Source organism: Bos mutus, chromosome 29, assembly GCF_027580195.1.
Source record: "Bos mutus isolate GX-2022 chromosome 29, NWIPB_WYAK_1.1, whole genome shotgun sequence".
NCBI lineage: Eukaryota > Metazoa > Chordata > Mammalia > Artiodactyla > Bovidae > Bos > Bos mutus.
Genome location: NC_091645.1, coordinates 29,476,678 through 29,499,864, shown reverse-complemented (window position 1 = coordinate 29,499,864; position 23,187 = coordinate 29,476,678). Strand labels below are relative to the sequence as shown.

Sequence of the window (23,187 nt, the reverse complement as noted above, 5' to 3'; positions counted from 1 at the left end):
AACATGTGTATTTGGATTGCAAATTTATTCACAGTAGAGCTCAGATATGCAGAGGAACTAGAGTTACTCCTATCTGCTTATTCCTTATCTGGACTTCTCATGAGTGGGCTACTGGTTCACTCCAGCACACTTGATCCAGTATAATAATTTACACACTTGCCCTAGTTAATTCTCAGTCTCTTTGGTTGAAATTGTTCAGTCTCTCAAATTGCACCCTCTTCCTTCAGCTGCTCCCTATCACATCCTCTTAGGAAAGACTCACACTGGCCATGCACCAATTCTTCTCTGAGGGTTGCTATTGATGAGCAGTGCTGTATCTACTTGATGCCTCCATGAGCCTTTTGCTGAGCCCCTGGTGACATCTGGTCTACCTCACTGTTACTTGTCTCTTTGTCTGTCTTTCCTTTTCACCTTCTGGCTGACTCATCAAACCCTTGACTCAGTGTTCATGTCCAAGAGAATTGAGGAAGGTTTGAAAGGGCAAAGTCTCCCCTCCCTCAGCCTGACCTGGGGTCTGGGGGCGAGACTGAGAAAGGGTGGGGCTCGCTGAGCCAGGACCCCAGCCCTGTCCACTGGCTCAGAAACTGCTCTCAGATCCTGTTTGCCTACAAATGGTTGACTGCAGCCTCCACCCGTTTTTCATTTTCATACAGGTGCCCTAGAAATTCATTTAAAAAGAAAGTTAAGAAAAAGAAATAGATCTGAATGGTACATTCAATTTTCTGCAAACCCCATAGCCATCAAGAGTGGCCAGACTTTCATTTCCCCTGTGCTGAGGTCCAGCTGAAACTACCATGAGCCAAAGTCTGGTGAGATGGTAGCTGACTGCATTAGGCCCTGGCCAGGGACAATGAATTGGTTTTTTTAATTAAAACACTCTCTGCCTGTCCTTGAGGATTTAATACCTCAACTCTTTCCCTTCTCATCAGGTCAAAAAATAACAACCAAATTGTCAGTGCAGGCCTCAAAACACACTCTTTCCACAGGAAGAGATTTCCTAAACACGGAGCTTTCTTCAGAAGCAGACAGCCAGTGCACAGGAGGCAATTTCTGATCTTTTGTTCACAAAGATGCTTTTCCTCTCACCTTCCTAGCAGTCAAAACAGACCATTCCAGGGACCACTTATTTTTTTTCCTCCCAACCTTAACAAGTGACCTCACTGTCATTTGCAAGAATGCAAATGGATTTGCAAATCCCCCACACCGCCCGGTTTAGTCAGTATATTATTTTATTCATAATTTTTAAAAGGACACAGGCCATTTTAAGCCAAGCACAATAGGCATTGTTCTTGTTTCTGATGTCCCCATCCATCATTGACTCTTCTGGGAGCAGGAGTCGGGGGACACGAGACAGTGGTAAAGCCCCGACCAGCAGGGGAGACGGGGACGGGGACAATCAAAGGGCACGCTGACCCGCGTCCGAGCCGGTGGTGTTCTCACCACATCTGGGCTAGGGGCTGAAATCACTCTTTCCTCTGACTCATTGGTGGTGATGTGTGCACATTATTTATTCATCCGTTCATATGCTGTTTAGGTTTACCTCAGGCTGGGTGGAACACCTGCCAAAACAATCAGAAAAAAAAAATTGATCAAATGGTGGTATTGTTTGTATTAGTGTGTGTGTTTGTTTGATGAAGTATTGAGCACTGATGCACTAGGCATTATGCATATTGAAAACTTGCAATAGCGCTGTGTGATAGGTGTCACTAGTTTCATTTGCTAGATCAGGAAACTGAATCTTACCAAGATTGAGTTCCCTGACCAGTGGCACCAAACTAATCAGGGACAAGCCTCTTTCAGTGAAAACTGTAAGGCTGTGACTTTTGATTGAGAATCTAAGACTGCCTTTCCTTTGACTAGTCACCCATCCTTGTATTCATTCATCATCCGACATGTATTTCCCAAGCATGTGGACCAAGTCTCTTTAATTTATTAGCATCTGTCCAGTGCCATGCCTGGTCATCTCAGATTGAGAGATGAGAGACGAGTGAACCAGAAACAAGGGAACTAACCCTTGGGGTCAGTGAGAAGACCACAGAGTGGGCTAGGGGAGTTACAGATGGAGCTCAGAATTTCAGCCTGGGCAGCTAGAGGGACAAGAGATTTCAGTTACTAAGACAGAGAAAACTAGAAAAGGATATGGTCTCTGCAAAGGAATGTGATTAAAGAGGTTGGGGTTTGAAACGGGGTCAGTCTGAAATGGCTAAGAGATATTCAAGGGAAGGGTATCAAGTAGGCAGCTGAATACAGTGGGAAGGTTTGGGCTGGAGATGTCGATATGGGGATTGTCTACCATGTATGATTGGAACTGGTGAGATTATTAAAGAAAGGATAGCACAGAAAGGAAGGGTCAAGGTCAGGGTCTGTGTTTATGAAACAGGACCTGCCAGGGAGGCCAAGAAGAAGCTAAAAGAGAGGGATGAGCAGGAACAGCCGAGAGCCTATCACCTGGACTGAGGGGAATCATATTCAGAGAAGTCGGGAGGAGGCAGCGTGTGCAATGTTTCCTGCAGCTCCAGGAGGAGGGAGACAGAAGGCAGATGGACCCCAAATCTGGAACTCATCTTGACAGGAATGAGCTTTTGTAACTGTAGTGTGGAAACCAGAAGAGGATGGCTTGAGAGTGAATGGGAGGAGAGGAAGTGGAGCCGATGTGTGTAGGTGACTTTTTTCAGTTGTCCTAAGAAGGATACAGAGAGCAAGGGAATGACAGCCAGAATAAGGTGTGGGGTCTAAGGGAGATTTCAAGAGCAGGTGGTACTTGGGTAGGAATTTGTTTGCTTTTTTGCCTAATGAGAATGGTCCTGAGAAGACCATTCAGGGTGCAAAAGGGCTTTAGGACGCAAAAAATTAGAAGCAGTAGCTAAGGAGCCCTGGCCAAGGCAGGAGGAGATGGACACAGAGCCCATGGTGAAGGACCAGCTTCTGTCATGAGAGACACCAAATGAGAGAGGAGGGAAGAAGGAAAAGATGAATGCACATGTGGTAGGTTTGCAGATTTGGCTGTGGAAATGTCTCATTTCTCCATAAACTACATCCGTCATCAACATTTGACAAACCTACATTAAGTGCCTACTGTATGCCCCGGCTACTAGGCACTAGAGATGCAAAGGTGATGAAGAGTAGTCTTTGCCCCAAAAGCGTTCATGGTCATGTTGGAGAGACAGACACCTGTACCACAGACTCATCACTTGCCGGAGGTATGCACAGGACATGGAATGGGGCAGGGGGTGGGGGTTACATCCCAAACATCAGATCAAAGAAAGTGATTTAAATTTCTGGGCAGGGTGCCTAAGCTCACATAACTATTCAGGGTGCTAAATAGATATCACCCTTTAAAAAAATATATTTTTGACTATTTATTTATTTGGCTTCCTCGGGTGTTAGTTGCGGATGTGTGGGTTCCTCGTTGCAGCACACAGGCTTCTCTCTAGTTGTGCTGAGCGGGCTTAAGAGCACACTGGCTCAGTAATTGCGAGGCACAGGCTTAGTCGCCCTGGAGGCATGTGGCATCTCCATTCCCCGACCAGGGATCAAACCCACATCCCCTGCATTGGAAGGTGGATTCTTAACCACTGGACCACCAGGGGAGCCCCCCAGATATCACTCTTTGATGATGACAATTATTTAGAATTCTGATTTTCTACCAATGGAGGTCATGATGTGGGAACTGAAATCTTCAAAACAATCCCGCACTTCCCCCATCCTCTTCCTGTGATACTGCCGGTACAATGTACGGCTACCTGAACGACTGCAGATTGAACTCTGACCATCTACAGATCAAAACAGGCAGTTTCTTTGATCATGAGTGTAAGGCCTTTGTGGTTGATCATGTGGAGAAGTGGTGATGATGTGTCTGATGAGGCTAAAGCTGGCTTTTAACCCAAGCACCGTGCAAACTCGCACAGTTCGGTTCAGCCTACATCCTTAAAGCAGGCATCTCCAGGGGGAGCTTCACACCGCAGGTTTCGCTCCATCCTGATACCCCAAGAGATGGCTATGCTGTTCTCTTGACCTCTCTGAGAGGTGTGTTTGCACTCTGCAGAGCTGCTGGTAGGAAGCAGACGGAGGAAGCAAGGATAGGAGATTGACTCAATCTCAAAGCCAGTGACTGCAGACAGTACAGAGGCAGGATGCAGTCTCTCCCCTCTGAGTCAGCACAGTGAGAAGAATCATGTCTCAGCCGGGAGAACGTGGAAGCCCAATGAGACCAAGATGAACTTAAAAGAACTTGGACCTGCAGATAAGCCCTGGGAGGCAGTGTCCATGGGAATAGAAAAGAAATGATTAGAAATTATTTTTCTAGCTGAGAAATCAGCAACTGACCCATCCTCACCTTTTTCCCACCCCAACTCCATTCCCCATTCTCTACACCCTCAGTGACTGGCAGGTGTCAGGGGAGGTAGAGTATTGTTTGGGCTAAGAGTATGGGTTCTGGCAGGCAATGGCAACCCACTCCAGTGTTCTTGCCTGGAAGATCCCAGGGACGGGGGCGCCTGGTGGGCTGCTGTCTATGGGGCCGCACAGAGTCGGACACAACGGAAGCGACTTAGCAGCAGCAGCAGCAGCAGCATGGCTCTGGGGCCACGGAGCAGCAGCAGCAGCAGCAGCAGCAGCAGGGCTCTGGGGCCAGGGTGCCACGTTTGTCACACACCAGCTGTGGCAAGTCCTGATCTCTCAGTGCTTCTGTTTCTCCATCTGTAAAATGGGGACGCTGATGGTGATGATACTTGTAGCTATATTCTAGGGTTGTTAGGAGAATGAAGTGGAACAGTTCCTGGCACAGAGTAGATAGTTAATCAATAAGGAAAACTGGATAAATGCCAAGAGGAAGCAGGGTGAAGAGTGGATGTGTCAGAATAGACGTGCTTCCATTGTCAGCAGGCAATCCGGAGAGGCTAATTCATCAGGAGTGCTCCCTTCGAAGGCAAGCTGTCTCCGCCAGCTGACGGGATGGCAGGCCTGGAAACAAAGGCCCAGGCGAAGAGTGTCTATGCTTCACTGGGTGGTGAAAAGAAAAAGAAATAACAAGAAGCAAGTATTGTGCTCCTGAAACTGGCTGTCCAAACTGTACCATTTCTGCCGCCCAACTAAGGAGCTGAAAGAACATTTACATTCATTAAAAATTTATCTTTCCAGGGGAAAAAAAAAAAACAGTCTTTTTTTCCTCTAGTGAGAAACATGAAAAGAAGATGCTAGAAATTGGCATGAAAATTTAGGTCTCCCTTCCTTAGCTGCAGGAAGGAAAACAATGTGATGAAAAGTTCTGCTGTGTGTTTGGGTGTGTTTATGTTGACTTGGGTGGGTTTGGTTGGAGCTTATTGTTCTTAGCGTTTGGCAAGGATTTGAATTATATGAATAACAGACACTCGGGGCCATGGTGTGATATGATTAATTGTGCCAGCTCCACACACAGAAAGCGGGCTGTTTCCTGTGGCCCTCACATTGCAAATCAAAGAGAATCCTGAGAACATGTACAATGGGGAGGACAAAACCCGTCCGTGTGAGGGTGGGCTGGCTTCATCATTTCATCGTTCTGTCATTCATTCCGTCACCTTTTCCCTCCAGTGAGTGGCTCCTGGCTCAGCTAAAATCACATCTGGTCCATCTTTTCACTGATAATGTAACTGGCCCCCTGTGCTGGCTTTCCTCACTATGATGCAGGCAGATGCCCCAACCCACCCTGCTCCATCGACCAAGATTTCCTCTAACTGCAGATAAGGGGCTGCAGAGGGACACTGCCTCTCCCCCAGACCCCCCCACGGCCATGCTGCTCCTGATTGCTCATTTGGAAAGACCAGCCCCATTTCTGGTCCTCCTTCATACTGGTCTTCACTGCTGGCTTCACTAAGGGCTTCGGCCCAGGTAAGGAATCAAGTGAGGAGGCCCAGTGGTGGCCCAGTGGTAAAGAGTCTGCCTGCCAGTGCAGGAGACATAGGTTCAATCCCTAGTCCAGGAAGATCCCACATGCCATGGGGCAGCTAAGCCTGTGCTCCACAACTACTGAGCCCATGTTCCAGAGCCTGGGGGCCACAACAAGAGACGCAGCCACAGTGAGAAACCCATGTACTGCAGCTAGAGAGTAGCCCCCACATGGCAACTACACACAGCCCGGGCAGCAGTGAAGACCCAGCCCAGCCAAAAATAGATAAATAAATTACCAAAAGAAGAGAATGGGAGAGAATCAGGCAGAGCCCTGCATGAGTGCCTGCTCAGTCGCTTCTGTCGTGTCTGACTCTGTGGACTGTAGCCCACCAAGCTCCTCTGTCCACGGGATTCTCCAGGCAAGAATACTGGAATGGTTGCCATGCCCTCCTCCAGGGGATCTTCCTGACCCAGGGATTGAACCTGCATCTCCTGCATTACAGGCAGATTCTTTACCGCTGAGCCACCAGGGAAGCCTGCAGAACCCTGTTGACATCTCGAAAAAGAAAAAAAGAAATCAAGTGAAGGCTTCATCCAAGGTGCCCTGCAAGCAGAACCAGCCTATCCAGGGCTCCATTGCCTCAGCCCAGGGAGCCCTGGGGAGGGGAGCCATGGCTCAGGTGTGGAAAGGGCATTTGCTCTGTAGATGCCCAACTGTGAACAGCATACAAACTTAGAGTTGGCCAGCTTCCCAAGTAGCCTAGATTGATAAGATGCCAATCACTTTGATAAAAAAGGGCCCCCCAAACTGGTCCTGGAGGAAGTCAGTATGTTGATGTTAGGAAATCACCATATCATTCTTTCCCAGGCAGTGTGTTCCCTTTTATGTTATTAATTTTTATTAAGGTTCTTTTATTATCGATGACAATTATTATATGTTTCTATACATACTATGAACCCCACTATTCATATGCATTGGGGGACAGGACTTGACATATTTTTAAAATAATCACTTCCATTAGGATGTAATATTACCACATCATAGAAAGTCTAGAAACTAGAGAAAAGAAAAAAAAAATCAACTCAAATCCCACCCATCTAATACAAACTCTGTTAGCATTTTGGTGAATTTCCTTTGAGTTGTTTTGCTATGCATATTTTAACATAGTAGTAATTATCTTCACTTATATTTTGCATATTTTCTTTTTTCACTTACCATAGTTATCATATGCAATTTGCACATTATGTAATTCTCATAAATGATTGTTTCAAGGGTTTCATAACATTCTATCAATTCTATGAACCATAATTTATTTAACCCTATCTCAACGGTTAAATATTTAGGCTGTTTTTGCTATTATACTTTTAAATTTTTTTGGTATCTAGGATTATTTTCTGAGAACAGATTGACAAAAGTGGGATTACTAAATCAGAGGGTATGAATATTATTTTGACTGCTGACTATTGTTGTTTAGTGGCTAAGTCGTGTCTGACTTTTCAACCTTATGGATTTAACCCACCAGGCTCCTCTGTCCATGGGATTTCCCAGGCAAGAATACTAGAGTGGGTTGCCATTTCCTTCTTCAGGGGATCTTCCTGACCCAGGAATCGAACTCAAGTCTCCTGCTTGACAAGTGGATTCTTTACCACTAAGCCACTTGGGATGCCCACATTGATGCCAGATTGCTTTCTAATGCATGTTTCAGTCTAACCGTATTCTGTAGGCGTTTTGGTCAGCAGTGTTGTCTTTATGTTATGGCCCATGCCTGGCATCCATATGGTGACAGTCTGGGCTGTCTTGCTCTTTAGAAAGAAGGCCCTCAAGAAGGTCCTTCTCACACCCCCAAGCACGTCACACCACGGGGCACTTGGTGGATTAGGAGGAACTAACAGGATCTCTGACCAGGGTGGAGGCAGCCTTGAAAGAAGCGTCTCAATGTGTTACTTTGTTAGGATGAAAAGCAGAAAATTAATGTCAGACTTATCGTGCATAACTCGAAATGCTTGTTTCTGCTTTATAAAGACATTCTCTTACAGACAGCCACCTGTCTAGCTGTCACCAGATCACATGTAAATAACAGGAAACAAGTCTCCGAGGGGAGTGCTCCGGCTGGATTGCCCACTGTTCATCTCCCCTGCCCCCATGCTTTCCATACCTTTTTATCCCCATGGGGGTTCAGGAGGCTTCAGTGTAAGACTCTCCCTCTACTCTATCTCTGTGAGCAAAATGTAATTAAGAACACCTCCCTTGACACTCCTGGATTTTCTACCGTCAAACAGGTAGGAAACTGGAGCTGTCGTTGTCCATTGAAAGACCGTGCTTCTTGAAGAGGAATACACAGGCCACTGGTGGTTCGTGAGATTTCTCCCAGAAACTCGTAGGTAATGCCCTGTAGTATTTCCATTTATGATGAAACTGACTCCTCTTATTTCTAGTACAAATTAGTACTCTGTGCAGATGCAAGACAAGCTCTAAGAAAACCGGCAATAGAGTGCAATTCTGACTTTAGTACTACCACTCAAGCTGTTTATTGTGCAAGAACACCTAGCTTGGAGGGATAGTGAGTGGGCATGTAGCAAGTCAGTTAAGACTGATACCCAGCCTAGTGGCCCCTCTTCAGTTTGTGTACCCTAGCATGAAGCTATATCCAGTTAATGTTATTATCCTAGGAGTACCATTTGAAAAAATATATTTCTTTCTTCATTTGGCTTGCTCTGGGTCTTAGTTGCGGCTTGCAGAATCTTCAATCTTTGTTTCGACATGTAAGCTCTTAGTTGAGGCATATAGGATCTAGTTCCCTGATCAGGGATCAAAGCCAGGTGCCCTGGGAGCACAGAGTCTTAGCCCCTGGACTACCAGGGAAGTCCCAGAGTAGCATTTTTAAATGAACTTTTTATTTAAGAACAGTTTTAAATTTACAGAAAGATTATAAAGCAGTACAGAGTTCCCACACATACCACACCCAGTTTCCTCCACTGTAAATGTCTTCCATTAGCATGTACACTTGTTGTAATTAAGGAATCAATCAGTTCAGTCGCTCAGTCGTGTCCAACTCTTTGCGACCCCATGAATCGCAGCACGCCAGGCCTCCCTGTCCATCACCAACTCCCGGAGTTCACTCAGACTCACGTCCATTGAGTCGGTGATGCCATCCAGCCATCTCATCCTCTGTCGTCCCCTTCTCCTCCTGCCCCCAATCCCTCCCAGCATCAGAGTCTTTTCCAATGAGTCAGCTCTTCACATGAGGTGGCCAAAGTACTGGAGTTTCAGCTTTAGCATCATTCCTTCCAACGAACACCCAGGGCTGATCTCCTTTAGGATGGACTGGTTGGATCTCCTTGCAGTCCATGGGACTCTCAAGAGTCTTCTCCAACACCACAGTTCAAAAGCATCAATTCTTCGGCGCTCAGCTTTCTTCACAGTCCAACTCTCACATCCATATGTGACCACTGGAAAAAATATTGATACATTATTATTAAGTGCATATTTTATTTAGATTTCCTTAGTTTCTCCTCAGTACTCTTTTCTGTCTCAGCATCCCATCCAGGATACCACATTCCATTTACCAGTTTTGTCTTCCTTGGTCTGCTCTTAACTGTGACACTTTATCAGATTTCGTTTGTTTTCAAGGATCTTGCCAATTTTGAAGAGTCCTGGTCAGGGATCTTGTAAGATGTTCTTTGGTTGGAATTTGTCTGATGTTTTCTCATGATTTAGACAGGGATCATTGGTTTGGGGGACAACCTCAAAGGTAGAGGGCCACTTTTGTCACATCATATTAAGGGTACAATCTATCAACATGACTTGTCACTCTAGAGCAAAACTTTGATCACCTGCCTGAGGTCGTGTTTGTCAGGGTTCTCCAGGTAAAGTTATTCTTTTTTCCCTCGCTTTTCATCTTGCTTTAGAAGGACATCACTACGTGCAGCCCACAGTTAAGAAGTGGGCAGTTATTCTCCATCATCTCAAGGGCAGTGTACCTACACACATTTTTTGGAATTCCATAGCATTGGAGATTTACCATCCTCTCTGTTTATTTGCTCTACTTATTTATTCAATCACTGATTTATGAGTCTATACTGTATCCTCATTATTGGTATGGATATTTATTTTATACTTTGGGTTATAATCCAATGCTATTTTATTGCTCACCTTCCTCCATCTTTAAGTGTTAAGTGTTAGTCACTCAGTCATGTCGGACTCTTGCATCCCCATGGACTGTAGCCTGCCAGGCTCCTCTGTCCATGGGATTCTCCAGGTAAGAATACTGGAGTGGGCTGCCATTTCCTTCTCCAGGTGATCTTCCCTACCCAGGGATCAAACCCCGGTCTCCTGCATTGCAGGCCGATTCTTTACTGTCTGAGCCACCAGGGAAGCCCCATCTTTAGACACTGGGAATTCTTTTATTTGGTTTGTATCCCGTTGGTGTAACCCATCACAACTGGCTTTTTTTGGACTGTGTTTAGTTGTTTCCTCCAAAACAAAATATGCTGAAGTCCTAACCCCCAGTATCTCAAGATGTGACCTCTTAGTCTGAAATAGGGTTGTTACAGACATAACTAGCTCAGAGGAAGCCAAACTGCAGTAGAATAGCCTATTAATCTAATGTGACCAGTGTGTTTATAGGAAAAACAGAGAGACGTGGGGAGAAGATGGCCATGTGACAACAGAGGCAGAGATTGGAGCGATGTGTCTACAAGCTAAGAAATGCCAAGGATCACCCATAAATACTAGAAACCAGGGAGAATCAGGGGAGGATTCTCCCTTACAAGTTGCAGAGGACGCATGGCCTTGCTGACACCTTGATTTTAGACTTCTGTGTGTGTGTGTGTGTGTGAGTGTGTGTTGCTCAGTCGTGTCCGACTCTTTGCAACCCCATAGACTGTAGCCCATCAGGCCCCTCTGTCCATGGGATTCTCCAGGCAAGAATACTGGAGTGGGTTGCCATTTCCTTCTCCATCTACTAACCCTCTACAACGGCAAATTCAAGATGATATTCTTTTTTTTTTAAGCTTCATCATTTGTTGGTGGCTCATCAAAAGAGCTCCACAATTTCCTTTTCTTCTCCAGAGCTGAGTTTGTAAATGAAAGCGGGTGGGCCGGGTGGTCCATGGAGCCCTCTGGTGCCCTTGCATGATGCACAGGCCAAAGGGAATAGAGGCCCCTTCAAGGTCACCTTCCTACATGTGATTCCTGCTGCTGGGGAAGAACAAATGTTTTTATTAGGAAAGGAGATGAGCCCCATTCTTCATAGAATTTTAGTGTCAGAAGAAACCTTGAAAATGAGGTCCAAATAATTTTTTAATGACACAGGGAGAATGCTTATGATAATTTAACATTAAGGGGAAGGAAAAGCATGTTACAAAATTGTTTGATTTCACTCTGCAATACACTATAATAAGGAAGCAGACTCCACCAAAATATTAACAATTGTTTTCTCTGAGTGGTGGAATAATAGGTGTTTTTAATTATCTTGTTTATACTTTGATGTATTCTCCACGCTTTCTATAATAAGTACACATGACTTTATCATCTGAAAAGGAATGCTGAGAAAGAACTTAAAAGATGTCTAGTCCAAGTCACCTCTCCACTGCAGAGATGAAGAAACCAGTGCCCAGAGAGATTAGATGGTTTGTCCAACATCATGCGCACATTCAACTGAAAAGTCAGGAACCCATGTGCTGGCGTAGAGCGCGCGTCTCTTCCACAGCTCCTGGTCAGTGAGTGGAGCACATCTAGAGTAAGCCCTGGGGAAATACCACCCCCACTTCCGCCCACACCACGCATGCGTCCACAACCCCCTTTCACCTGGTCCAAAACACCCAGAGTTAAAAATGTTTCCCAAACCCTCCCCCTATTTCACCCAGGGGCATGGGAGCCCTTGCCATCTCTAGAGAGGGGAAAGGAATTTTGATTTAGTCTCTGAGATAGGCAGGCCTTCAGTGAGATCTTTATCTCACTGAAACCCAGCAGTGAGAATAGGGGAGAAAAGGACTGACATTGTTGAGGCTAACTCAACAAACTAAGCCTTAAGGCCACTTTGTCCCCATTTTACAGATGAAGAGACTGAGGCACACTCATGGCCACCAGGAGCAGAACTGGGATCCAGACTCATCTGACTTTCTGGCCCAAGCCCTCCCATGACCAACATTACCACCCAGCCTCCCTGCTGTAACACGTTTTGGGTGCATATTGAAAGCTCCATATGTATTTGTTGAATTTATATAATGACCTCAATTGTGTCCCATGCCTGAGAGTTCAGCAGGCTTTCAGCAGACTCTCAAATAGCATCCTGGAAACACCTGCCAGCCTAGCACAGGTGGCCTGGTCTGCGTCCAAGGTGATGGATATGATGCCAGATGTGGGAGTCTGGGCACTTCTGGGTACCCGCTTACCTTTGTGCAGGACATTCCCCAAGCTTGATGCCCTGTCGAGAGGCTGCTCCAGGAAGATATATACTGATGAGAAATCTCAGCCCCCAAATTCATTTTTCAAAGAAGCCAAGCAAATCTGGTGATTTATCCTCTGTCATTCTGATCCCAGCATATGTTCCACATCAGGTAAGTGAGATAGAAGGGATGGTTCAGCAAACATTAAGTTAAAAGAAACCCTGTCAGGCTTCCCCACGAATAGCAGGTTTTTATTTAAAGCCACAGAGTAATTAATTACATTGGGTAAAAAGCTGAGGCTCTCTCCCGCACTGCACTTCTCAAGTATGTTCCGCAGAAGACATTGTTCTTACACAATCACGGTGCACACACCCACGCTAGCTTTGTGTTTGTCCTGCTTCCTCATTTTTTTTTCCTTCTCGTCTGCTGTCCTTTCCTGTTTTTCTTTGAATATGAAATCCTCCCTGTCTCTCTCTCTGTGCTTCCTGCCTATCTTCCCTCTCCTAATCCCTCACCATCTCTTCCCTCCGCTGGGACTCCTGTTTCTAGTCTTATTAGACATTCTGTCCTCCCTTCCACTCACAACTTGGGGCTTCCCGTTACCAGTGGGTGAAGCCAGGCTCAGCCCAGCTCCCCCTCCAACCCTGCCTCTGGTGACAGAATTAGAGCTTGTTCTCTTCATCCCTTCTAGCATCTCCTCCTGAAGGTACAGATGCTGGCAGAGCACTTGGTCCTGTCATTTCTGCTTGGTCCTAAGAAGGGAGTCATACCATGTATCATTAGTTCATGAAATGAATCTGAATAGTAGAGAGTGTCATGACTCTAGTTGGCGAATATAGTAGACTATTTTGGATGGAGCCATGTAGATGGACAGATTGGAGGAAGGAAATAAAATAGTATGGAGAGACATTATCGTTTTATTCGTACGTTCATTCAGTAAGTATTTATTGGGACTTCCCTCGTGGTATGGTGGCTAAGACTCCAGGCTCCCAACGCAGGGGGCCTGGATTCACCTCTGGTCAGGGAACTAGACCCCACACGTTGCAACTGAAGATTCCACATACTTCAACCAAGACCTGGCGCAGCCAAATACATAAACAAATATTTTTCTAAAAAAGAAGCATTTATTAAGCATCTGCTACTGCTAGGTCACTTCAGTCGTGTCCGACTCTGTGCGACCCCATAGATGGCAACCCGCCAGGCTCCCCAGTCCCTGGGATTCTCCAGGCAAGAGTACTGGAGTGGGGTTGTCATTTCCTTCTCCAATGCATGAAGGTGAAAAGTGAAAGTGAAATCGCTCAGTCGTATCCGACTCTTAGCGACCCCATGGACTGCAGCCTACCAGGCTCCTGCATCCACGGGGTTTTCCAGGCAAGAGTACTGGAGTGGGGTGCCATTGCCTTCTCTGTATTAAGCATCTACTGTGTGCTAAGTTTGATATCAAATGTTGAGAATATTAACCTAAAGTAAAATAAGATTCTGATTCTTAACAGTCCAGTTGGTAAGATACACAGTTCAGTTCAGTTCAGTCACTTAGTCATGTCTGACTCTCTGTAACCCTGTGGACTGCAGCACACCAGGCTTCCCTGTCCATCACGAACTCCCAGAGCTTGCTCAAACTCATGTCCATTGAGTCGGTGATGCCATCCAACCGTCTCATCTTCTGTCGTCCCCTTCTCCTCCTGCCTTCAATCTTTCCCAGCATCAGGGTCTTTTCCAATGAATCAGTGCTTCACATCAGGTGGCCAAAGTATTGGAGAGACACATGAAAGCAACAATTATAAATACAAAACAAGATCTTATAAGTAGTGATTGGGCAAGATTTTTTTGGACTACAGGAGAGGATATTATCATCTAGGTGGGATAGAGAGAAAAAGAGTTAACCTTTAGGTTTCCCAGGAAACAGTTCTGCAAACAGTGTCATAAAGGAAATAAATGTATTTTAGGAAGAGAGAATAGCCCTGTTCCCAGTTGCAGAGGAATAAAAGGTCGAATCCTGTTGAGAGACCCACTAGTGGAGCACGTCTGGAACATGAGCAAGGGTAGGAGACCCATGGGATATGAAGCTGCAGGGCTTCGGGGGCAGGTCAAGGAACTTTTCAAGCCCTACCATGGAGTCCAGACTTCAGTATGTAGACCATAGGGAGCAACTGAAGACATTTAAGCAAGAGAATCACATGGTCTGTCTTGTATTTTTATGAATCACTGTGGCAGATGTGTGGATTGGCTTATAGGTTTCCAGGACAGGTGGCTGGAGACAACCTTTCAGATAAGAGATGATAAAGCCTATAACCATAGCCGTGGTGATGGACAGAGGTGGCAGGAGCATTTGTCAAGTTTCTGTTGTGTTCTAGGTATTGGGCTGGATGCTTTCTTTCGTGTTACCATAGACGTGTGTTCAGAAGCATGTACACAACTGCATAGCTCATCACACCAAAACTGAGCACACAACTGGTAGACGATAAAATAATAAGGATGGCAGCTCCTCTGCACCAAAATGCTATAGATGGGATTGAAATAGCTTGTCTTGGTGTTTACATGGATGACGTGATAGTTTTTGTTCAAGAAGAGCTAACGTGGCATTTTCCATACACCACTTGTAGGAATGAATGTCGGCACAACCTTTCTGGAAAGCAGCATGGTCCTACTTTTCAAAAGCTGTAAAACAGGCAATTTTTGTTCCAGCGATTTCTATTCTAGAAATTCAAACTAAGGGAAAAAATGAGGGATGCGTGCGAAGATTTAGCTAACAGGATATTTATTGCAGCATTGTTGTCATAGCAGAAATATGAAAGCCATTCAAATTGCAATGATTGAGGCCTGGTTTAATATGTTACAGTGCAACTGTACGGCCACGTAGTTTGCAGTCTTCGGTGCCGTGGAAGTATATTATTGGACATGGAAAGATGTTCACACAGATTTACCCCTCTTCAAAGATGCAGTCTAAATAAAAACGGTTGATTGCTATGCAAACACAACTTTAAGACAGATTCCCTGGCATGCTCCTGCACTAGTTTTCAATATATTTTTAAGTGAAGAAGCAAGCTACAGAGCAACATATATAGTGTGATTCCATTTTAATTAAAAAAATATGTGCATGTGAATCTCATGAATAAATAACCCTAAGAAAGGATGCCATGATATCTACTGAAATGTTAATGTATTTATCACTGGATAGGGAACCATAGGGGTTGGAACATTATTATTTTATTCTTTTGGGTTGTCTATAGATTTTTTCATTTATTTGTACAATGGACACGTATTTCTTTTTAAATTTATTTAGTTTTAATTGAAGGATAATTGTTTTACATATTGTATTGGTTTCTGCCATGAAAGTGAAGTCGCTCAGTCATGTCCAACTCTTTGTGACCCCATGGACTGTAGCCTACCAGGCTCCTCCCTCCATGGGATTCTCCAGGCAAGAGTACTGGAGTGGGTTGCCATTTCCTTCTATGGTTTCTGCCATACATCAACCCTAATCAGCCATAGGTAATACATATGTCCCCTCCGTTCTGAGCCTCCCTTCCACCTCCCACCCCATCCCACCCCTCTAGGTTGTCACAGAGCACCCGTTTGAGCTCCCTTGAGTCATACAGCAGATTCCCTGGCCATGTATTTTACATATTGTAGTGTATATGTTTCCACGCTAGAGTAGCATGTGCATGTTTCCAAGTATTTCTTATATTTAAAAAAAGAGGGACTTCCCTGGTGGTCCAGTGGTTAAGAATCTGCCTTCCAACGTAGGAGACGCAGGTTCAATCCCTGGTCGGGGAACGAAGATCTCACATGCCACAGGCAACTAGAGAGAAGCCCATGCACTGCAACAAAGACCCAGTGTAGCCGGAAAAAAAGAAAAGAGGAATAAGGAAGCCTATCACAGTCCTAACAAGCAGGCAGAAAGTCAACTTACCCTCTCCTGTTGCTTCATTTATGTGGCTATCCTGCTTTATGTACCTATTGTTTCTAGGCATCATGGAAGGTACCAAAGATACAGGAATAATTAAACATGATTCCTGTCCTCAAGGAGCTTATGGTCTAGCAGGGAAATCGATTAATAGACAAATAGTTATAACATGGTACGGTAGGGAAAACAATGATGAAAGTGTGTACAGCGTTTGGTGGGCTCACAAATGAGTCCTGTAGGTCATTAAAAAGTGACTTGCGTGGTGTGACTGCTGTTCAGCCCTCCGTGCCTCTCCTCTTGTCTTGGTTAGGAAAGAGGCAGCATGGGAAACCAGCTCTAGTCTGGCCATTTAGCAAATGCGGTTTTCTTGTCTATGCGGCAAAACTTTGTCATTTGCTAAGACCTTTTTCTGCCTCCATCCTATCTTTCCAGTCTCACCTTCTGCTGTCACCTTCGTTAACCTCACATCCTGCCTCTCACCTGAATGATTACCGTCCTCTCCACCTTGCAGACCCTTTAAGCACTTGGTGACTTGAAACACACCATTCTCTTTACCTCTAACCCAGGCTTCTCGACCTCAGGACTGTTGACCTCTGGGGCTGGAGAATTTTGGATGGTGGAGGGGGGCGCATTGTGCCGTGCCCGCGTTTTGGAGGATGTTTACAGCATCTCTGGCTTCCACTCTTTAGAGGCAGTAGCCTCTCTCCAGTCATGATAATCAAAACTGTCTCCAGATACTTTCCCTGTGGTCCAGTGGCTACAACTCTGCACTCCCAATGCAGGGGGCCCAGGTTCAATCCCTGGTCAGGGAACTATATCCCACATGCCACAAGTAAGACCCAGGGCAGCCTGATTACTTAACTAATCAATTTTAAAATTAATTAGTTGGTTAACTAATGTCTCCAGATGTTGCCAAATACCCTCTGGGAGAAATAAATCTCCCCAGTGTAAGAACCACTGGGATCCCCAATCATGGAACCTCAGAAAGGTCACTTCATTGTTGGGCCTGAGCCTTCATCTAGAGAGTAGAAGTAGAAGCAAGCAAATGCCTGTGGCTATGGCAGTCATGGTTCATTCAGGTTTACTGGGCTCCCCCTCACCACCATGCTCTACACTGTGCTGTGAGATCAGGGGACATGGGGAGAAGCCCTGTTCCTGCCTCTCAGGTTGTAGGGGAAGCCTGTACATGTCCAACAATTATCCAGCAACAGGCTGCAGCATGCGAGCCGAATCCTAAGCATTCCTGCCCTGCGGTCCAGCTGGCAATGCCACGCCAGGTTTCTGGACAGCTTACCTCTTGACATTTGGGGTTTGGTACTGCTCACAGGGGCTTCCCAGGTGGCACTTGTGGTAAAGCGATGCAGGAGACATAAGAGGTGGGTTTGATCCCTGGGTGGGGAAGATCCCCTGGAGGAGGGCATGACACCACACTTCAGTGTTCTTGCCTGGAGAGTCCCAGGGACAGAGGAGCCTGGTGGGCTACAGTCGCAAGGAGTTGGACACAACCGAAGCAACTTAGCACGCACGCACGCACCACCCACAGGTGGCCGTGCTGGCATCTTGCAAGACATCTATGCAGCATCTATGGTGCCAAATCCAAGTTTCTAGGACCCCAAAAGTCCTCACATGGTCATCACTCTCCTGGGCTTCTGGGAACTGCTCGGGACATTGCCGTGAAATCTGGCCACTGCATCACCCAGGGCTGCTCTGAAAAATGCTCTCTGTGGTGAAGAAGGCAGGCAGGGGACTCGGTGGAGGAAAAAGGACCTCCACTAAACCATCTCCTCCGTTCTCTTTGGATGACTGTGAAGTTTAAAATAGTCGACTTCTCTGATGCCAAAATCCCCACGCTTTGGAAACATGTCCTGCAGTGTTTCAAGCTAGAGCTGTTTCTAGAGAAGGTCTCTCAAGAGACCGGGATTCACCCTCGTGTTCACCCACTTGGTGTGGGAGGCAAGGTCCACCTGGTCCTGCAGCCGTGTGTCCCTGATGAGAGGCATTGCTCTTGTTTTTCAGTCACTCAGTTGTGTCCAGCTCTTTCACAACCCCATGGACTGTAGCCTGCCAGGCTCCTCTGTCCCTGGGATTTCTCAGGCAAGAATACTGGAGTGGGTTGCCATATTTCCTTCTTTAGGGGATCTTCCCAATCCAGGGATCAAACCCCCGTCTCCTGGGTTGGCTGGTGAATTCTTTACCACTGAGCCACCAGAGAAGCCCAAGAGGCACTTTTCTGGCACTTGTTCATCATCTTGTTTGACTCGCCAACCACCCCAGGAAGTAGGTGGCTGTGTCTTTATTCTACTATCGGGAAATTGAGGTTTTGAGAGGTTTCATCACTGGCTAAAGACGGTCAGAACAAGGACCTGAAACCCAGATCTCTGCCTCCCTCCATGCTCACTGCCCAGCCCCTCAGGAAGCTCTGTCTGAAACACCCCTTTCCTGACCCATGCTCTTCACTCCTGCCTGTGTGGGTGTGCAGAGGGCAGAGGACGTGGGAGGGAATCCCCTGCAGACGAGGCTGAGCTGGTTTCCTGAGGCCAGGCCCCAGCAGAGCAGGCAGAGACTCAGGAAGCCCCCAAGGTGAAGGGCACCCCACAAGGACTGAGCCAGACCTGACTGGGGAAGATGCCCAGACCATCCTGCCTCCAGAGCCTGGACCCGCCCCCTCGGAGCCTGGTCCCTCCCCCTTGGAGCCTGGCGCCGCCCCTCTCGGAGCCTGGCCCCTCCCTGTCGGGAAAGGGCCGTGGCCCCCGGGGCTCAGCACCCCTCCACCACTCCCCAGCCACAGGAGTCAGGAGCCTCCAGGCAGCCTCTTTCTTCAAATTCTTTAGGTAAAAGAGCAGAAACATGGCCAGTGTGATGTGAAGTGCCCCAGACTTGGCTTGAGAAGAAGCGAATTCACATCCCAGCTTACTCCCTCATCTACAAAATGCAAATAATATCATTTCTGCCTCTAAGATCTGTGTTAGATTTAAAAATAAAATTTAACTCTTGATATATTCAATATCTTATAATAGCCTACAATGGAAAAGAATATTTAAAAAGATATACAACTACACACACATATGGGTATATGTGTGTATATATATATATGTATGTATGTAGATAGATAGACTGTATGTGTGTGTGTGTATGTGTGTGTTTGCTCAGTCGGGTCTGACTCTTCAAAACCCCATGGATTGAGGCCCACCAGGCTACTCTGTCCTTGCGATTTCCTAGGCAAGAATACTGGAGCAGGTTGCCATTTCCTTCTCCAAGGGATCCTCCTGACCCAGGGATCAAACCTGTGTCTCCTGCATTGAAGGCAGATTCTTGACCATGATGCCACCTGGGAAGCGGTGTGTGTGTGTGTGTGTGTGTGTGTGTACACAACTAAATCATATTGCTCTATGCCAGAAATGAACACAACAATGTAAATCAACTGTATTTCAACTTTTAAAAACATAAAAGAGAGGGGGAACCATTGCCAAGACCAATACCAAAAAGAAAAAAATCACATACGTAAGGTATTTTCCAGCACCTGGTCCACGAAAGGCAGTTTTTACTGGGAAGTGTTTCCTGAGCACTTACTATGCACCAGGCATAAGAGCAGACAGGCCCTGAGGTCCTGAGGAGAGAGACAGGCTCTGGCATCCTCAATGGTCTGGAGAGCCAGGCAGGCAGGGCATGACCGGGCTGCGCAGACTCGCTTAGCTGATTGGGAAGCCAGGGAGGAGGAGCTTGGTGGTCTCAGGCGCTGGCCCAGGACTCATATTTATTTCCCAGGGAGTCGAGATGGCCCCCTTGGTCATGGAGCCCCCACTACCTACATTGCCCACACAAAGCTGGCTTTATCGGAAATGTCCACGCTGCTGGGGAAGATCTGTAACTTGACGCTTAACACAGTGGGACCAGGGAGAATTCCATTTTGCTGTCGGGAACCCACTTCCAATGCATCCATCTGAATTTTTAAATCGATGGACTCCTTAAGTGAGCGCATCTGGCAAACAGCTCCTTCTGCCTGCCTCCCACGGCTTGCATATTCATTGACAGAACAACAGGGAGGTGAACGCAGTAATTTCTAAGAATGAGGAGCTGCTCTTCTACCTAGGGAGTTGGGTATCCATTGTTTACCCCAACTTCTTAGAGACAATCAAGCCTAGTGGACAACTGGTTATCAATAGCATAATGGGGAAACTCTGTCATGATTTTATTAAGATAAACCACATTTGGGAGTCCTGGGGTGCAGCGGGGGTCCATTCTGGGCTGCTGTCGGGTGGGGCAGCTCACAGGCAGCGTCCAGGACTTGTTCAGAACAGCCAGGAGCAGGAGGCCACCTTGATACATTGTTGTTCAGTCACTCAGTCGTGTCCAACTCTGCGACTCCAAGGACTGCAGCATGCCAGGCTTCCCTGTCCATCACTGTATCCCGGAGTTTGCTCAAACTCATGTCCACTGAGTCGATGATGCCATCTAGCCATCTCGTCCTCTGTCGTCCGCTTCTCCTCCTGCTCTCAATCTTTCCCAGCATCAGGGTCTTTTCCAGTGAGTCAGTTCTTCACATCAGGTGGCCAAGGTATTGGAGCTTCAGGGTCAGTCCTTCCAGTGAATATTCGGGAGCTTTAGAAAGAGGAGTGGGAGGCTGGGCTACAGCAGGAGCCTGCTGTCAGCTTGGTTTCCACCAAGAGTGCAGATCCAATTGGCTCGGAAGATGGGTCAGCATCTCCAAGACAGCCCTGCCCTGCAGGAACCAACCCAGCCCAAGGGCTAGGCTGTCTGAAGGAGAATTTTTCCAACTGGAGCTGAAAGCACTTGACAGGAGCCCCATTCCGTCTCCACCCTGAGGGGTGGGGGGTCACGGTCATGCAGATGCAGGGTGGGGGTGAAGGGTGCAGCCCACACTGCTGTCTGCCCCTCTGTTTACATGCTGCACACACACATGCCGCATTAGGCTTGGGTGAGGGCACAGGTGGTGTCTCAGGTACTGGTAGCCCAGAGACCTCATGACCAAAGCAAAATTCCATAACTGAAGCCAAACCAGGCCACTTCCCCGTCCACCTGCGTGTCTGAGGGCACAGCCCATCTCAAGACCACGGATGCCCCAGCCTGCTGCCCAGCACCCGGTGCCCATCCTCTGGGTTCCAGCGGGAGGTGATGGAGGTGGCCACTGGCGTGGATTCCAACTTCTGTCTCCCTCCTCCTGCACACAAACTGGCTCTTCCTGGGGCCTGTTTCCCTGCTGGGTTAGGGCCCTTGTCCCTAACCTCCATCTCTACTCCCTACCCCTTCTTCATTAATTTAATGACCTGAAGATTCCATGCCAGAGCCAGTACACGAGTCCCTAGCAGAGTGTGGGCCACAGAAAAGCCATTTGGTACAAGGGGCTTCCTTCCCGTTTGCCTCCCTCTTTCCTTCCAGGCTTCAGTGTTCACTGTGTTACCCCTGGGACCCCCATCATTTCTTCCAGCCTGTCACAGGACCTACACCCTCGCCCCAACCTTGTACCTATCTGCCAAAGTATCTGGGGACAGTGCGTATGTATGTGTGCATGTTTGCTCAGTCACTCAGTTATGTCTGACTCTTTTGTGAGTCCACATGACCGCATGGACTGTAGCCCACCAGGCTCCTCTTCCATGGGATTCTCCAGGCAAGAATACTGGAGTGGGTTGCCATGCTCTTCTCCAAGGGATCCTCCCGACCCAGGGATCAAACCTGAATCTCTTGCATCTCCTGCATGGGCAGGTGGGTTCTTTAGCACTCGTGCTACCTGGGAAGCCCTATCTCTGCAGCAGTCGAGAGGAAACAGGGGACCACTCTGTGCCCTGCCTCCCAGGGATCTGGAAAGTCTCCATAAGTATCCAAACAACTGAGACTCAGAGAAGGTCTTTTTGCTTTCCTTCAATCACTCGTTCAGTACTTACTGTCTTCCAGGTTCAGTGTTGGGGACGGCGACATGAGAGATGAATAAGGCATGTGGGTCCCAGGCTCCAAGGAGCTCACAGGAAACACACATACAGCTTGACGCTCTTCCTAGGGCAGAAGCTAGTGCTCTCAGGGCAAGAAGGACCGTGGATTGTCTCCATTACTCATATCTCTGCAATGACCTAGGTTCTAGACCCAGGGTTAGTTCTCACACCTCACTGGGTCTTGAATTAGAGTTCCCCAGAGAAACAGAACCAACAGAATGTTTGTGTGTGTGTATATATACACACACACACACACACACACATATGTGTGTGTGTTATACGTTTATTTATATGTGTGTGTGTGTGTGTATATATATATAGAGAGAGAGAGAGAGAGAGAGATTGATCTTAGGGAATTGCTCACTCAATTGTGGGGCTGACAAGTCTAAAGCCTGCAGGGTAGGCCAGCAGGCCAGACACCCAGAGCAGAGCTGCAGTCCGAGTCTGAAGGCCATCTGCCACCAGGATGCCCTCTCACTCAGGAGAGATCAGTGTTCGCTCTGTTCAGGCCTTCAGGGGATTAGATGAAGCCCATGCACAAGTGGAGCCCGTTGAAGGACAATGGACTTTACTCCAAGTCCACTGACTTCAATGCAAAATCCAAAAAGCACCTTCAGAGAAACAACCAGAATATGTTTAACTGCATATGTGGGCACGGGCATCAGTTGACACATGAAATTAACCATCACTGTCCTTTAAAATCAAGCAACTGAACTGCAGTGAGTTGGAAGATTCCTTCATTTCCAGCATTTTAGGAGACTAGCAGTTCTGGTAAACGAGACACAGACTGTCCTTTCCCTGTTGGAAGTTTTTTGAGAACCAAAGCTATTCTTAGCAGTTTGCACAAGATCAATGATGCCGTCAAATGATGCCACAGTGTGTCCCCCTCCCCAGCTTACTGACAATCATGAAACCTCAGGACCTGACTTAGCTCAATGGCCTGGTTCTAATGTTCATGGGAACCACCTGGGGACCTTTCAAGAGAGCAGTTTCCCAGCCCATCTGTGAAGACTTGGATTTGTTAGATGTGGCCTGGACGCTGGGGGCCTGGGTCCTAAAGCCTACACAGTGAGAAAGGAGCTA

General features: G+C 47.0%; 1 protein-coding gene and 1 long non-coding RNA gene across 3 annotated transcripts in view; one reads left to right on the top strand and one right to left on the bottom strand.

Moving 5' to 3' along the window:
- Positions 1-23,187, top strand: part of KIRREL3 (kirre like nephrin family adhesion molecule 3) — a 603,489-nt gene that overhangs the window by 220,579 nt on the left and 359,723 nt on the right. The gene's annotated exons all lie outside the window — the stretch shown is intronic.
- LOC138986258 (uncharacterized) lies at positions 8,850-12,494 on the bottom strand. Its single transcript, XR_011463120.1, has 3 exons — positions 12,262-12,494; positions 11,450-11,579; positions 8,850-9,315 (listed from the first exon to the last, which is right to left on the bottom strand). It is a non-coding gene; the product is annotated as an uncharacterized lncRNA (long non-coding RNA).